The following is a 15,908-nucleotide window of genomic DNA, read 5'->3' on the forward strand; positions in this document are numbered from 1 at the left end:
CATTTTATTTGAAAAAGTGCATTCCTATGCAGAAGTCACCAACATGGTGATTAGGCTGGTTGCAAGGGTGTTGCTATGGTTACTTGGTGTTTTAGCATTTTGCTAAAGTCAAAAGTGCCCAAGCAAGCACCAGTAATTGATTGATTGGTCTTTTTTTTTTTTTTTTATGGTTTATTGGTGTTTTAGATTTTTGTTTAAGTTGAATTTGATTACATTCAAGGTACACATTTTACACAAATAGTTTCTTTCCCTGGGATTTAAGAAAACAAACAAACAAAAAAAAAAAATAGGTGTACTTTTCTTTTTGTTCACTTTAATGTCATTTCAGGTGGTCAAACAAGATATACATAAAATAAAAAAAAAATACAGATATGGCCCAAAAATGTGGCCCAAATGTGAAACCTGTGATTCTGCATATCACCAGCAAGAACCTACACAAATCATGAGGTAGGAATATACCATATGAAATTCCAATTTAATAATAAATATACAAATACTAATGACACAGGAAAAACCAACAGTTCCTCTAGAAGAAACCCACAAAAACTCATGACTGTTTGCATATCAAAATGTCAGGATATGCTTGTGATTTCCTCTAACAGAACATGCTGATGCAAACCACATGACTTCTGTAAAAAAAAAAAGAAAAAAAAAAAAAATCTAACTATGAATTCAAACAAGTTCTGGAGACTCCATGAGCAATTTACCCTTGTAAACTCCTGGGTAAAAACACATCTTCCAATGCAAGAGATCTTGAAACAAGAGATCTTGTGCGAACCCATCAATCAATGTTTCCATACAGTCACTGTGCTATATGATGAAACAGACACAGACTGAGTAAGCAAGTCAAAATAAGAGAGTGAAACTCAGCCACAATCAATGACCTCCATCTTCAGATAGGGAGGGAAACAAGCAGTGCTCTACCCACATCATATTCAACACACTGTGACAGAAACTTACAAGGCTCTATTCATAATAAAATTGGAAACGTTGATTTGGAGACAGAAGGTCATGGCGATTCCACATTGTGGAAATATATGCATTTTTCTAGAGAAGTGTACATACTTGCTTCAGAAATCATTCTTGGCACTGTAGTAATTATCAGACCTTTTTTATTGTATTTTATTTTTATTTATTTATTTCAAAGAAAGACCTCAATCTGATATGGACTGCAATACTGCATGAGGATTGATTTGAATACTTGCTTTCTCCGAAAAGTCTTGTGTTTACAGTCATTTGTAGAATGGCTGGTACCATTGCTTCTCATCTCAACAGAAAATTGATTGCTTAAAGAAACCACACAACTGATACAGAACACAACAACGTCATTTATGCCCACCTAACAATTTATCATTAAATCTCACAAGTTCACTTCTGAAACTGTCAGACTGATGCATAGCGAAAACGGTTCACTTTCTGTACTACAGACTACACTGCACTGAAATCACTAAACAGGTGGTAAATAATATGTTCTTTTTGTATGGAAAAGTCTAAAATACCTGGTGGAAGTTATACTTTTTTATAACATGTTTCAGATGATAATAATGTCATTGTACTAAAGACAATTATTTAAATCTGGAAAAGATTCAGTTTAAATTAAATTGACGGTATTAAGGTTTTTTCTAACTACTATAAGATGCATAAACATGAGAAGAAACATTTTCAGGTCAGTTCAGATTTACCTGTGTAACACTTTCGGTAACACTATATATAGAATGACTATATATATAATGTCACACACAAAATGGTCATACACACACATACATTCTACTTTCATATCCACCTTATTCTTCCCATAAGAGTGGGCGTGGACAGTTGTCATTTTTATAGGTCTGGCTTCGGGTCTCATTCATGTACAGCTATTTTAGCTGTATAAAACAGCTTGTTTTCCTGCTTGATATTGAAAACTGCTTGTACTTACTTTTGTCTGGAGTGCCCATAAACTCCAATAGAGGGCATTCCACTCAGGACTCTAGCATTTTTGTTTCCATCCCCCTTTTTCGAAACTCCTTTTCCCATCCTGCGTCTTTTTTGTGGGTGTTTTTGCACACACACACATGTGGGTGTTACACACACACATATATAAGCAGCACAAACACTCTCAGTCTTAGCGGAGTCTTAGTTCTGTCTAGCATTTCCGAGCATTTTCCCGTGTTTGTTCCTTCCGTGTCTTATCCTGGATTGTTTATGCCGACTCTGATTCTCTGTTGCCTGCCCCGACCTCTGCTTGTTACTGTTACTGATTCTGGATATCCCTGACATACCTGACGCCATTCCTGATTACTGCCTGTCCGACCATTCTCTTAATAAAGTTCTGCATATGGATCCGAATGTCTCTGACTCTTCGTAACAACTTTATTATTTTAATGTATTATCCTTATTATGAACACATTGGTTTGTAGTGTAAACAGTTTTCCATTTACTGCACATTGTTATTCTTCTCACTATTTCCCTATAGCGGCTAATGAACCGGAAGTCTCGCCCATAGGCTTACTTCCACATTAAAGAATAAGGTGGATATATATTTTTCTTCCCTTTCACCCACTTGCATTCTTCTTTCATATTCTTAATATATATTTCTACTTTCACACATACATTTTTCATTCACATACATATGTTTCTGCTGACATATACAGTATATACACTTTTCAACACATACCGGTATTCAGATTTTCATGCACATATATTTACATTCTCATGCATTCTTGATTCTTACAGACAGTACCTACATTCTAACTCATATACGTATATTGTCATATACTTCACACTGTAACGCTTGTTGCTGGGCAGAGGAGAAAGTGCGGACGGCAAAGATGAAGATTCAATAACAATACATTTAATAGTAATCCAAGAGGAAGGGCAACACAAACTCACAACAACATCAATACATCAACATTCATACTGGACAACTGAAGAGTGCACAAGGAGGAACTAAAGTACAGAGGGAAATTAAGATAATAAACTAGACAGGTGAACTAAATGAACTAATCAAATGAAGGTAGAAACTAGTTTAAGTGAACACGTGGGATAAATGAAAACAAACAAAGTCCATGAACAGAACATAACTGTGACACACTCATATACATGCATGTTAATAAATAATTTCCTCTTCAAGCAGAAAGTCACTCTCAAACCAGGATGGAAGACTTGCTCAGCTCATCCTAACACAACTATACAATTATGCTATTCAAAGTCATCCTGTTTTCTTTTCAAGTACAGTTTTTATTAAGTTGGCTTGAGAAACTGAATCAGATTTAAACTTCTTCTTCTTCTGGGACCGAATTTGTATATGTATCTCCTCCTAGACTACAACCACCAAACTCCGGTAAGACATTCAGACTGGTCTGACTAGAGTTGCTATATGTTGCTTACAGTTTTTTTTTTTTTTTTTTTTTAAACCAGACTATCAAAACCAGCTAAAATCCCATAGACTTTCACTGAGGGGGTGAAAACTTTTATACAATAAGGCTTGTGGTGTATTTAATCTGTCTACTCCCATAGCAAAGCTTAAAAACTCCCTACTGACAATACAGCTGAAACAAGCCTAAGCTGATTAGTTGGTCTCCCAAGCTGGTTTTAAAAGTGGTTTTGGCCACTGTTTTAGCAGCCCTTACGAAAAAGAAGTTTATTCAAGTGTGCTATTAGTATACTTCTTTTAAACTAAAAATAGGAAAGTATGCTTTTAGTTTACTTTTTATGTACTTCTCAGAAATATACTTAAAATGACATTTAAGTATACTTGACTTATACTTACAAAAAGTCTAAATATACTTGAACTATACTTAAGTACACTTAATAAAATAAACTTGAAGTATACTACTTTTTGGTAAGGGAGGTCATGCTGGTCTTAGCTGTTTTTTTACTCAGTCAACTGGTTTTAGCTGGATTAGCATAGAAACATGCTAGTAACTTGCTAATCAGGCTAGAAACATGCTAGTGCCATGCTAGTAACTTGCTAATCATTCAAGCAACATGCTAACTTACTAATCATGTTAGCAAAATGCTAGTCTTTTGCTAATCATGCTGGAAACATGATAGCGGCATGCTAGTTACTTGCTAATCATGCTAACAACATGCAAGTCACTTGCTAATCATGCTAGCAACATGCTATTAACTTACTAATCATGTTAGCAACATGCTAGAAACATGTAAACAACATGCTAGTCACTTGCTAATCATGGTAGCAACATGCTAGAAACATTCTAGCGACATGCTTATCATGTTGGAAACAAGCTAGTGACATGCTAGTAACTTGCTAATCATTTTGGTGACATACTAGTCACTTGCTAATCATGCCAGCAACAAGCTAGTTTACTATTTCTTATATATTTATTTATCTATCTGACTATTTATCTCTCTATTGTTCTGATAGATTGTATTGCCTTCAAAACTTTAAAACTACTTCAAATTAGTTAAAATTGAAAACCCTCAAACTTTAAGCTTTTAAAACTACTTCAAACTTTCTGACTAGGCTTTTTCAAGCTAACTTAAAGTTTGCCTACAAACTTTACTATGTAGTTTTATTGTTATTATTATTATTATTTTTTATTTAATTTCATTATGTAACCAACCTGTTCTACAGATCTGTGTACAAGTGTTATGATACTGATTTTGGTAGTATTGACATGGCTCAATAATAGGGAAAACTTATTCTGGCCCTGTTGGACCAGTGGTTCATTTTATTTTTTATTTTTTATTTTTTATTATTATTTTTTTTTACTTGCCCTCGCAAAAATTTCCCTGGCCTTGCCACAATCAGTCCATTAGACTTATTGTGTTCATTGTTGACTGTAACCTTGTATTGTAATAAATGATAACCATTTAGCACAAATAGATACAATAGTCCAACGATAAGAATGAAATTAACCTTGGAAGTTTTTTTAGGTAGGTTTAACAGTATTCCAGTTAAGGATGCACTGATTTTCTTCCAGTATTTTGAGTATAGCAACCAATGAATTTGGGAAAATTATATTTGGGCTTTAAACTTGCTCTTTACACAGTTGCATTCTTACTGCACTAATCAGTTTAATATATTAAGTAAAAGTTCAACAGAACAACCGAGACATACCAAAGATAGAAAACAGGAAGTGCTTTAGAATGCACTTCCTGCCTTCTATCTTTTGTTGTCACAGCTTAAAACTGCCTATCAGTCATAATTATAATTATAAGAATTAATAATAATAAAAAAGTAATTTAAAGAAGTTTTAGATGTATAGCACGTTACCACGTTTACTGCTTGACATGTCAATCCAACTCCCCATATGGAGAATGATGAATAACAGAAAATAAAAACTAGAACTCAAAAAGATCTAAAAAGAACTAGATCTCAAAACATTCCCTGGAAATTCTACAGTAGCAGAAATCCTAATCTTCTCATCTAGTGAACTCCACAGACATTGCATTTGTTTATCTGTCACCCTTTAAAGAACCGATGCCTACAGGTTAGAAGAAAATAGGAAAATCGTGGAGTTTTTGTGGGTTAAGTTGACATCTCACTCCCCCATAGTGCGAACATCTGCTATCAGCTTAGTCATTACTGCGGTCTCCCAGCTTCTATGCTGTCCTCACAGATAGTATCTGCCACACATGACCAACACTGAACAGAGAGATTTTGAATGTATCATCTCAGGGTTTGTCCCACTCTAACATGTAGATACAGTAAATAACATCCTACTACACACTTTGATCGCAGTTATCAATATTTAACAAGTCAACAAAGTAGTTCACAGTGATAGATATAGTAAGATTCAAAAATCAAAATGTTCTCACAAGGACTGATGCACGGCTCATACTGAGTACCAGACAGGAAGTGAGTAGGAAGGGCTGATGAGGAATGTGGTTTTATTTAGTTGTAGTTTCTCAGTAGCTCTGTAGGTCTCAGATTGCTCACACAAAGAATCAATTGAGCGGTAACACTTTACAATAAGGTTCCATTAGTATATGAACTAACACGAACAAACAATGAAAAATACATTTATTAAAGTATTTATTCATCTTTGTTAATGTTAGTTAATAAAAATATAGTCATTCATTGTTAGTTCATGTTAACTCACAGTGCATTAACTAATTTTAACTACCACAACTTTTGAATTTAGTAATGCATTAGTAAATGTTGAAATGAACATGCATTAATATTAATACATGCTGTAGAAGTATTGTTCATGCTTAGTTCATGTTAACTAAAGTAGTTAACTAATGTTAACTAATGAACCTTGTTGTAAATTGTTACCAATTGAACATATTAAGTTAACTGTAGAATTGCCTAATGCTTAAACATCATAATAGCATTCTCACAATTTACTAAAACTTTTATCAGGCTGTCATCTATTTAACCCAATTATTCACAGGTGCAAAAATGTCAGATGCTGGTTGGGGTGATTGCAAATTTAAACTGAAGATACATACAGAAACCAGGCCAATTAATAAAGTGTACCCTTAAAGGGATAGTTCACCCAAAAATGGAAATCACCCCATGATTTACTCACCCTCAAGCTATCCTGGGTGTATATGACTTTCTTCTTTCAGACATATATAAAAGCTCTGAAGCAAAATAAATTGAAGCTGAAGCAAAATAAATTGAAGCAAAATAAAGTGCATAAATCCATCAAAAAATTGTGCTCCACACAGCTCTGGGGGGTTAATAAAGGCTTCCTGAGGTGAATCAATGCATTTGTGTGAGAAAAATATCTATATTTAAAACTATATAAACCGTAATCTCTAGGTTTTTTTTTTTTTTTTTTTTTTTTTTTTTTTTTTTTTTTTTTTTTGTATTAGAGAATAAAGTTATTATTTATGATCAAATGACCAAAAACACCATAAATTAACTTTACAGTAATTCTGTAGTGCTCTGTGCCATATGACACCATAAGATTAGCCTTTCGAAGCCATATGAGTGAGATTCCTGTGGAAGACTGCAAGATAAAGTGAGATATAAAATTAAAAATATTAACAGTTATGAGACATAAAGTCTTTAATGTGAGATAAATTAGCATTGGGATATATAAAGCCACATTTACAAGAAATAAAGTTGCAATTTATTTATTTTTTCTTACTCTGAGGGGGAAATTGGCCACCGTAGATTTAATAGAAGACTATCAGTAAATGTGAATATAGTGGTGTTTTCACCATGAAGGGTCACTGCATGGGAAACATCAGTGTAAAGATAATTAAAATGTCTCTTGTGTTCAACTGAAAATAAAAAGCATATGGTTCTTGAACGTCATGAATTTTCTAAACTTGCGGTTTAGTGTGTTGATATGAGATACTGTCATAAACTGAACCAAATGAAAAACACCAATGATCACCAAAGAGCAAAGAGGAACAGCAACCACAACAAAAATGTTCTCTGGGGTTCCAATTTTTATTTTTTTTTTTCTTTCTTTTTTTCATAAATTGAATAGCTATTCAGTACAATTTGAAGATCAACACACACACACGCACACACATATACTAGACTAATACATATGACCAAAAATGGTCAAATATGACCATATTTTCCTTTGAAATTAGAAAACATGATATGTGAGTCAAGATCCATATTTCATCACCTTAACAGGAAAAATATCATCCGAGAGGACTTCCTTTTAAATCACAATGAATCTGTTGTGATCTTTCTACTGCGACTGAAGAGACTAATATTTCATCAGTGTATACGATGACCTTTGACGTCATTTTTATGTGGAAACAGTCTGGCTTGAGCCGTGTTTTTGTGGTGAGACTGGTACGGTAACAAAATTCAGAAAATGTCAGAGAATGAGAAAAACAACAAGAGAAGCGATCGCAAAAAGCAATAAAAGTGTGCTGTTTTTCCCTAGCTGTGGGAAAATGATTTTTTAACCAGATATGAATCATCAACATCCCCATCGCTAACACCTTCACCTCAGAAACTTGAATCACACTTTTCACAGAAATAAAGCAACATAAATAAATGGACAGATTTCATAAAAATATGGAAATAATTACAGTTACAGGTGTTGTAAATAATGAAAAGATGGACTAAATTAGATTCTGTCATGGTTTATGTACACTATTTATAGGCAGTGAGAATGACATAGGAGCAGTGACGGCTGTTATTTCTTGTCAATGATTCTGCTGACTGAAAATGGAGGTGAAGATTTCTTAATCCCAACTTTCCTGTTAAGATGCACACAGTTGAAATAAGTCAATGCAAACCAACCATAAAATGATTCCACACATAAACACAAACAAAAATAAACAAACAATTATTAATAAACTCTCTTACTTTATAATTTTGTCTTTCACCGAAGGATCTGTCAAAGAAAATAATAAATAATTAAAACAATTTCCTCACTGTTTACTTGCATTGTTGTATATTAGTTAAAGGACTTTGAGGAATGCCGGTTTGTTGAGGATGCTGCTTACTTTTGCTCTTGCAACATTTGATTTTCTTGATGCAGATCTGCACCAAACAGATAAGCACAAACAATCCCAAGATCCCAAACGCCACGGCTATTCCAATTGACATTGATGTGGAACTATCTGGAAGAAGCCATCACATAATCAGCTCAAAATATATGTATAAACTACAGCACACCATGACATTACAAAGCAACATCACAGCTTAAACCAGCAAAGACCAGCATAAACCAGCAAGATGTGGGAATATATGGAACAAGAGGACCAGCTTAATCCAGCAAATGACCAGCATAAACCAGCAAAAGGACCAGCTTAATCCAGCAAATGACCAGCATAAACCAGCAAAAGACCAGCATAAACCAGTAAGAGGACCATCTTAATCCAGCAAAGGACCAGCATAAACCAGCAAAAGACCAGCATAAACCAGCAAAGGACCAGCATAAACCAGCAAGAGGACCAGCTTAATCCAGCAAATGACCAGCATAAACCAGTAAGAGGACCAGCTTAATCCAGCAAAGGACCAGCATAAACCAGCAAAAGACCAGCATAAACCAGCAAGAGGACCATCTTAATCCAGAAAATGACCAGCATAAACCAGCAAAGGACCAGCATAAACCAGCAAAAGGACCAGCTTAAACCAGCAAAAGAACAGCATAAACCAGCAAAAGGACCATCTTAAACCAGCATCCCAGCATCAAAACATACCTAACCAGCATATGCTGTTTTTTTCAGCAGGGTACTAATCACAACTATTGCTAGTTATGAATGCTAAGTGCTAATTGCTAAAATCTAGCACATTATCTTAGCTGTATACATGTATTATGCAATATTAAAAGTTGAACGAATGCACAAAATACATTGACACAAAACTAACATACTGTCTCTAAACATTTAAAATGTATTAATGTAATAAAATGTATCTCTCTCTCTCTCTCTCTCTCTCTCTCTCTCTCTCTTTTTGACATCTTGTAAAAGGCCCACCCTTTTACATTGGTGCTTCAAATTTTCACCTGGCTATTATGGCTTGTTCTGATTGCTTCTTGAGCTTATTGGCTAGTTTGTTTAGTGATGATGACATTTTTTTTAGTCATGCTAAGACTGAGGCTACATTTCCTTTTTCATTTGGAGACTCTGAGGTGATTTAAGGACAAATGGTTAGACTGCTTTCAGTTGAAGTAAATGTTCTGTTCTGGTAAATGTGAAGGATGCCACAGCATGTCTTCACTCGGTCTTCTTATATACACCTACATTTGTCATCTAGTTTAATGTCACCTGTCTCTTTATGAATCAGATGGAATGAGTTTCTGCATTGTCATTTATTACAGTGGACACTTTGTGGGGGTGGATCGGTTTTAAGTGAACATGCATGTGTTTCGTAATGCCCTCTGCTGTTCAATAGATGAAATGCAGGAGGCTGGTGGGTAACATGGTTGGTGGATATTAGACCACAAGTGCTTTTCTATAGTGGAGAATTTATCTTTAGCATGTCTTTAAAAAATCTGGAACATATATATAATAAGTTCCGTTTCTAGAAATATACATGCATTTTTTTATTTAGTTTATTATTATTATTATTATTATTATTATTATTATTATTATTATTATTATTATTATTATTATTATTATTTATGGTTTAAAGTAAAATTCTGTCAGAAAATCAATAAAAATCATTGCTTAATTTCTTGTTGCTTCAAAATGGTATAAGTTTTTTCAAGCTTTAAATGACACTGAAAAAATGAGCCATGTACTGTATTCTGAAGCAGTAAAGTAGCTTTTTTTGAAGCAAAAGTTAGCTCTCTGTGGCTCCTTCATAGGCAGTGATTTCTGATCCAGTAGCAATGTGTTGATCCAATTCATGAAACCAGTGTGAATGATTCATTCACAAATCTGACTGATCCACTTCTTGAGTTTAACTTGACTCAGTGATCTGGTCCCAATGTTTAACAACTCACTGGAGTGAAAGATTATCAGGGAATAACATTTAAATGTGTTCACAGGACTTGCAATATACCACATGAATTTGTTCTTTTTTGAAGTCTGAAAGCTCCAGTGTCTGTTTGTTGTAATCATATGAAAACAGCAATAATATTATTTAAACTGTGTTTCATGGAAGAATTAAAATGTAAAAAAATATATAAAAATAAAAAATAAAACTTTTCATATTTGGATAAGTTTGCAGTAATGTAAGGTAAATGTTTGTACTGTACGTGTATAAAAGAGATGAGTAGGTCAAATGTAACATGAGTTGAAGGATTAATAAAAACGTATTATCTCTTCATTTAAGAAGACATGACAGTTACCATGTGGGGATTTCCCCTTTTGCATCTGTTTCTCTTTATTTCAAAAAAATGTGGAACTGGTGAAAACAGATCTGCTGCCCTGCACACAAGCAGTTGCAGAGTTCAGAAATAGAGCAGAAAGACAGACAAAGCAGCGCTCACTGCAGAGTCCTCAGAATGTTTTGAACACGGAGATCAAGTCAAATACCACAACCTGTCAAGTGTCCCGCTCGCAGGGATACAGGCCTAAAATATCCTTGAATTACACATTTGCGGTTCTTGCCTAAAATGAGGCCTTTTGAAACTGTGTTTTGGTAGGAGGCATACAAGATCCGCTGATTGATTGATTGATTTAATCTTTTGTTTAATATAATATAATATAATATAATATAATATAACAATGACCCGCTGATTGCTATCCTGCTTATTTAGAATGCTACTTAAATATTTATTAAGAATTGAAATATTAAATTGAGTTAAAAAAAAAAAAATGTTTAATGTGATAATAGTTATTTACAACAAATTTGTATTAAAAATTATTTTAAATTGATGTAATAATGAGACTGGATTAACATGATACACATGCAACTTTTACATTAATATAATATATAGTAAGTAGAGATTCACATCCTATTTTACTATGTGTATAATATAATATAATATAATATAATATAATATAATATAATATAATATAATGCAAATGCTGTAAATTCTGATTATTTCTGACAACTTATGAAGTGCCTATCTTTTGATTGAAATATTTACTCTAACATTCAGATGTGTCCTTCTGTAATTATGTAAGTAGAGATTCACATCCTATTTTACTTTGTGTATAATATAATATAATATAATATAATATAATATAATATAATATAATATAATATAATATAATATAATATAATATAATATAATATAATATAATATAATATAATATAATACAATGCTATAAAATCTGATTATTTCTGACAACTTATGAAGTGCCTATCTTTTGATTGAAACATTTACTCTAACACTCAGATGTGTCCTTCTGTAATTATTCATGTAAGAAGAGATTCACATCCTATTTTATTTGGCTTAGCTGAAATGATTCAACACATCTATGGACAGATTCCAGACTAACTTTGTGTAATATCTCGGTAATGCAGTAATCTGAGCCCATTTTCCTGCATATAAGATTGCAGGATATTAGATGAAAAAAATAAAATAAAAAAACTTCCTTTTCTCTCATTCCACAGAATGTAAGATACACTACAACAAAAAAGATGAAAGGGATATATAAGGGTCAGTTATAAAAAGGCTTGATTCTGAAATGTAAGTTTGATATGATATAATATGATATGATATGATATGATATATGATATAACAATGACCCACTGATTGTTATCCTGCCTATTTACAATGTTACTTAAAATAGATTAAAAATTTAAATTAAATTGAGTTAAATTGAGTTAAAAAAAGTTTAATGTGATAATAGTTACTTAAAAAAATAAAAATAAATCAATAAATAAATCAATTAACACATTTAGACATGAAATATAAAATGATTTGATCAATTATTTTTAACTAATTTAGATTAGATTGTGGTAATAATGAGATTGGATTATCATGATACACATGAAACTTGTACATAATATAATATAATATAATATAATATAATATATAATATAATATAATATAATATAATATAATATAATATAATATAATATAATATAATATAATATAATATAATGCAAATGCAATAAATTCTGATTATTTCTGACAACTAATGAAGTGCCTATCTTTTGATTGAAACATTTACTCTAACACTCAGATGTGTCCTTCTGTAATTATTCATGTAAGTAGAGATTCAAATTCTATTTTATTTGGCTTAGCTGAAACGATTCAACTGATATAGACAGATACTTCATTCCAGACTAACTTTGTGTAATATCCCGGTAATGCAGTAATCTGAGCCCATTTTCCTGCATATGAGATTTCAGGATATTAGTTAAAAAGAGAGAGAAAAAAAAAAAAAAAAAAACTTCCCCTCTCATTCCACAGAATGTAAGATACACTACAATAACCAAAAAAAGATGACAGGGATATATGGACAATGAAGTTGAGAGACAGAGGCAAGGGTTGGTTATAAAGAGGCTTGATTCTGAAATGTATGTTTGTTCTAAAACTGGTTTGCCTCATGAAGACGAAAGAGTGGAAAACAGGATCCATCCAACCCTGCCAGTCTTCATCAACACCATGCCTCATGAAGACGAAAGAGTGGAAAACAGGATCCATCCAACCCTACGTGCGCCAAAAAGCCAAAAATGGCGTACGCCAAAAAATATTCCGATTTATAAAACCGTGCGTACGCACACCTGTAAGCAATGTTCCCTTTATAAATCACAGATCACCCGCAGATGTGCGTACGTGAAACCAGCCTCATATCCCGCCCTGTACACGCCCATTTTTAACCATAAATAGTCAATGCAAATCACCTCATGATTGCCTGATCAGCATGTAAATGAGAGTGGAATCCCATATATACCTGGAAAACTGGCATGCGACCCGCCAATTAATTAATCCAAGAAAGTGAAAAACGTGCATTTCTGTTAGCCTAATTTTAATAATGGCGACAGGTGAGAAAAGAGGAAAAAAACGTAATTTCTCAGATACTGAGATTGAAACACTTGTAGGGGAGGTGGAGGCTCGGAAAACTGTGTTATTTGGTGGCCACAGCAGTGGGGTCACTAATAAAAGAAGCAGTGCGAGTGGCGAAAGTATTGCTTCTGCCGTCAATTGTTGTCAGTGGGACAGAACGGACAGTTGCAGAATTAAAGAAAAAAATGGTCCGACCTGAAGGTATACAACATTTCATTTTTTTTTACCAACATATTACATTTGTGTTTTATTAGGCTATATACCTATATAAATAGCAATATTGATTTTCAAAAAGTTTTATTTAACATGTGCTTACAGTATGCAAAATCTGTGAAATAAAGATTCTCATTCATTCAAGGTGGAGGCAAAAGAGAAAACTGTCCTCCCACCGCCAGAAGCGTGGCTGCAACTGGTGGGGGCCCATGTACAGCTGATCTCACATCAGTGGACAGCAAAATCGCGGCTATAATTGGGGAGGTCATCAGGGACCGTGTGTGGTATTGTGTCGGAAAAGGAGGGAGACACTGACGTGACTGAAACCACAGAGGAGCAAGGTTAAACCGATTTTTAATCATTAACGCTGTACATTTGAGTGTGTGGGGTGATAAATGGATAAATGTTGCCAATTGTTTGTCCTCCAGTCCTTCCGGAGTCTGAAGCTGTAAATGAACAGGAGGTTCAGGGTGAGGGGTTCTCAGATGCAGATGCACAGCGTCCCCGGCTCAAAGCAGTGCCCCTTCTGCGTCTGGCCACGTCCAAAAGTGGTCGGGTTACTCACTGACGCAGGTCCTGCAGGTTACAGCGAGAGACAATAAAACGCTGTCAACGGGGTTTGCAGATGAGCTACGGCAGATGAGAGAAGTGATGCCAAGAAATTGCACAATCATTAAAAGATGCAGTTAAAACATGAACCTTGAGTTTTGTCTTTCTTTACAACACGCCGCATGACATCCTCACGGATTCTTGCACCTCGTTGATATCCCTCTTGTCGGCCAGGGGGCTGTGGCTCGGGGTCGTAATGCTGGGGTAGAGGGAGATCAGGAGGGAGAGGAATACCGTTTCTCAGTGCTATATGTGCAAAAACACCACCCGCCCTGACAATTTTTGTTCTTGCTAACACTTTTGCTGGCTGGTATAAAAGTCTGCCAACCGCAGGCATCCAGAGCAAGCCATCTGCATTTCAGGATGCCGATGGCACGCTCCACAACTGCGCGGGCACGAGAGGTGGACCTCGTGTATAATGAGTTCCTCTGCGCTTCTGCAGGGTTTAAAAATGGGGTGAGGAGCCAGCGTCTCAGGGGGTAGCCACTGTCGCCTGCAGGTTATAATTATATTAAAAACAATTGTTACGGTTTCTACTTTTTAATATTGTTAAACTCACCCAAAAAGCCAGCCATCACGTTTTACTGCGCCGGCATTTAGTCTGTTCCCTACACTTGCTATGTGTCAAGATAAAGGATCATGTGTTGAACCAGGCCAGCGTGCCACAATGTTTTGTGAGGGTCAGGTGGAGTCACATATGATTTGCACATTAATAGAATGCACATGCTACCCCCCCCCCCCCCCTTCTATTAACATAAGCAAATTCATTTTCAGATGGTGCCCTTATAGCAAACTGAGTGCAGCCCAATTGCGCCGAATTTACATTTGGGAAACCATATATTGCTGCAAATTGCGTTTTAATTTCGGGCCTGTTCTCGCACAGTGTAGGGGAACCTGATGTATCGACTAACCCATATTAAGTATACCATTTAAAACGACAGATATTATGGCACTCAGGGACGGCTGTGATATACCAGATCCTATAGGGTGAGATTGATAGATTCCAATAGAATTATTTCATATACAAAAAGGTCTTAGAGACAAATTTGAGGATTACTTATAGTTTTTTTATATTATTTATTACCCCCTGTCCCTGCCAATGTCCCGCTGGGAAACAGCCGGTTGCCAAGAACCCCAGAGTGGTTGAGGACTTGTATTTGGACTGGGATGGCATGGTTCCGGCGTGTTGCCCTACTCTAATACTGACCCAATTCAGCACATAGATCCAAGAGCACAGCTCTAGGGAATCTAAATCGGCTTATTAGCCAGTCCTCATCATGGGCCACGGAAATCATCATGGTCCCTGAAAACTCGTTCTCTCCTTATTCTGCCATTAGCGTAATCCTCCAACAGTTCCAGGAGTGCCATCATGAAGCATTACATACCCGGGTTCACCGGAGAATTTATATGTTTCTAGCAAATAGACTGATCGTTAACACCTTGACAAAATCACTTAATTCATTTGGGGGCGAAAATTTAAGACGAAAAATGTTATAGTGAACACATGCTTCTTGACGGTTTTGTAATGAACACCGTAATAGTTAGGACGCGATGATGAGTAGCGATTGTGCTTCATGACTGTATTTGCAGACTTTGACATTTTATGATATAGGCCTATGTACATTTAAGGAAAATATTTCCTTTTTACACTGTGTTCTGCAGTTCTCTACTAAAGGGGTATTTCATGCTCATTCTGGTAGGGCTATCACATGTATCGCGCCAAATGATCCCTCTTCTGTGTTTCCCGTTTGTGGACAATGTGACTGTCAGGGGCAGCGCTGATTATTATTTTTA

This window comes from Cyprinus carpio, chromosome A15 (genome assembly GCF_018340385.1).
Source record: "Cyprinus carpio isolate SPL01 chromosome A15, ASM1834038v1, whole genome shotgun sequence".
Taxonomy (NCBI): Eukaryota; Metazoa; Chordata; class Actinopteri; order Cypriniformes; family Cyprinidae; genus Cyprinus; species Cyprinus carpio.